This window comes from Suncus etruscus, chromosome 3 (genome assembly GCF_024139225.1).
Source record: "Suncus etruscus isolate mSunEtr1 chromosome 3, mSunEtr1.pri.cur, whole genome shotgun sequence".
Lineage (NCBI taxonomy): Eukaryota > Metazoa > Chordata > Mammalia > Eulipotyphla > Soricidae > Suncus > Suncus etruscus.
The window spans coordinates 5,617,298-5,620,563 of NC_064850.1; positions in this window are offsets into that span (position 1 = coordinate 5,617,298).

Below are 3,266 nucleotides of genomic sequence, written 5' to 3' on the forward strand. Positions count from 1 at the left end.
CAAGGAAGCTAGGAGAAGAGCTGGAGGGGAGGGGAGAAAGCGGCAGAATGATTTTAGCTAAAGACTGACTGAGGCCCTGCTGGAGGAGGCAGGAACAGGGAAAAGTGAGTAATATGGGGCCAGGGTGACCCAGTGATAAAACTAATGTCTTGAATGCATGAGGTGTTGAGGTCATGGAGCCAATTCCCAGTACTGCCATCACAAAACATAAAAATTTAAAAAAATAAAATAAAGGCTAACAGAGTTGGAACCTGGAACACTTGATCTAACTAACCCTTCCTTTTAATTTTCAGAGACTGTAAGAGAAGGTCTACCCTCACCAACCTCACCCCCAGCAACTCCTTTGTCATCACTGATACCCAAGAACTCTATTTTTCAAAGTTCTGTGTTCACCTGCCCTGCAACCACAGGGAACAGGAAGGCCTGCCTCCTGCCTCCTGCTCCTTGCACTGGAGCCATCTTTAATTCTTTCAAAGGTTCTTTTCTGCCCATCTGGCCAGACACTCTGTGTCCCCAGACCACCAACAGAGACTTGATCAACTCGCAGAGAGGATAATTTTGACTCCTAACTCCACTCTTGTGTGTATACTTGTATGTGAGTTTGTGTGGTGGGATCAAAGGGGATGTCAGACTTATAGCTGTGACCAAAAGGACTTGGGTCCCATTGATCGGGGTGGGGGGGGGTGGCTAACGAGGATCTCTGAGTGGGCTGCTGATGCTAAGGTACAAGTTAAGATATAACTAGAATCGTCAATGTTTGAACAAATGCCTGTTCTTTGTTCCCTGTAAATATTGTGTGGACTATAATTCTGGCTTGGAGGTGAATAAATCATAATGGTGATTGCTACTATTACTTTTGCATGAAGAAAGAGATGAATTATGCAATGTGTTGATGAGCCAGGTCCATGGGGAGAGGTAGGAGAAACATTTTGAAGAAACCTCAAGAACTCTCAAGTCTTGGGTTAGAGAGAAGAGTGTGTCGATGATGTCTGGCAGCCAGGTAGATGCTCAGAGACAGAGAGAGGAATGCAGTTAGATATTTTCTACATAAAAGCTAGTCAGGGCCCGGAGAGATAGCACAGCGGCGTTTGCCTTGCAAGCAGCCGATCCAGGACCAAAGGTAGTTGGTTCGAATCCCGGTGTCCCATATGGTCCCCCGTGCCTGCCAGGAGCTATTTCTGAGCAGACAGCCAGGAGTAACCCCTGAGCACCGCCAGGTGTGGCCCAAAACACCCCCCCCCCCAAAAAAAAGAAAAGAAAAGAAAAGAAAAAGCTTGTCAAAGTCCATTAACAGAACTTATTTTCTTCTTACAGGCATGGTATTAAAACATTAAAATAACTGAAAGTTACACATTGCTCAGAAACAGCTCCTGAGATGAAATCAATAAAGATATTAAATAAATAAATAAGTAATAAGAACATTATATCAATCCAAATAAATATAGGATCCATAGAATATAAAATTCAGGTTATATTTTTGGTGGGTGCCACACAAGGCAGTACTCAGTATTTCTGGCTCAATGTGGGTTTGGGGAACCAATGGATCAAACATGGCTGAGCCACATGCAAGGCAAGAGCCTGCCCCTATTGTACTGTTACTCCAGCCCCTTGGAAAGCACCCAGCACATGACTGTGTCTTGGCAGATGGCACTCCTATTATTTAAACTCAGCTCTAATCATCCCACCAAGTTTTCAGGTTTTTTAATTTTGGGGCCACATCCAGTGGCACTCAGGGTTTACTCTTGGCTCTGTGCTCAGAAATTACTCCTATCAGGCTTCAGGGTGGGGAGACCACATGGGATACCAGGGATAGAACTAGGGTCATTCACATGAGAGGCAAATGCTCTACCCACTGTGCTATAACTTCAGTCCTGTTTTCAGTATTTTTAAACTCAGCTCTAAGCATTCCATCAAGTTTTCAATGACTTCAAGAGACTTGGCTTAGAAACTCAGGAGAAAAGAGACCAAGACTCTGCCAGTTTCTCCCTACTCATTCGTCCCCTTTCCTGCGCAGTCTTTCCTTGGGAATATTTCCAGATCTCCCTGGGAGGCCATTTCTTCTGCTGTACTGTGACATGGGTCCTGGAGGTTGATGTCAGGGAATGGATCCAGAGTATGCATTTGCCACCAAACAAAAGGGGACTTCATCTGGGTTGTTTGTACATGGGCACGCTTCTGCCTCTCAATGATTTCTTCCTTCCCTGTCCAACCTGCTAAATGCAACATTTACAACCAGCCTCGCAGGCATTATTTATTGTGAGGCTGGGACCTGCTCACATCTCAGGAAGGCTGCCAACTTCCCTTGCCAGGAGTAAGAGGCACTGGGAGAAAGGGAACTTGGACAACGATTCTGTATATCCCCTGCTCTGCCACGGATGGCCTTCAGCAGGAAACCAATCGAAAGAATCAAAAGAACACAGTTTCCTGTTAACATAGATTCATGCCAAATCCATCCGACATCACTGCTTCATGCCCTGCACCAGTCATTGTCAGCCATAGCATAAGTAATAACATATGATTGGGCCTGTGGTTTTACTGTAATATTCTTTTGCTTTTGGCAGGATACCACACACCTTATATGCTTTATTGCCCTTGCCCGAACCTAGGGAGTTTTGTTTTACTTTGTTTTTTTTTCTTTTCTTTTTAGAGGTCTTTCACCCCAGAGAATTATATATCAGCCTGTTTTCCTGCATGCCATCGCTTAAACCCAAGCCAGCTGACTCCCAATTTTCCTCAATCTTTCCTTAAGTAACACTTTAAAAATATATATGTATATGTATATATATTATTGCATCGCATAAGGCTAAAATAAATCCCTGTGCATTGGACCTTGGACAATCTTGCTTTCCCTCTGAAAAAGGCTAGTCCCCTAAGACGGGCTTTAAGAGAGAAAAACCTCTCACATAATATTTTTCTTACTTTCCAGGCTGATCTGGTAGGTGATGATAGGTCATAAGCCACAGCCTTTGCATGGATGTCCCAACCCCTGGAGCAGATGGGAAGTGCATGTGTGTTTGGAATGCAGCAGAGGGGAAATGTGACTCTGGGGTTTGGGACAGGTCCTTGCATTTTTAACCCTTTCTTAAACCCTAGAGAAAAGCACTACTCCAGGGTTGGAGAGATAGTATAGTGGGTAGAATGTTTGCTTTGCAGGTGGCTGATCCAGGTTCAATTCCTGGCATCCCTATGGTCTCCTGTGCCTACCAGGAGTAATTTCTGAGCGAGGAGTAACCCCTGAGCACTGCTGGGTGTGGCACAATAAACAA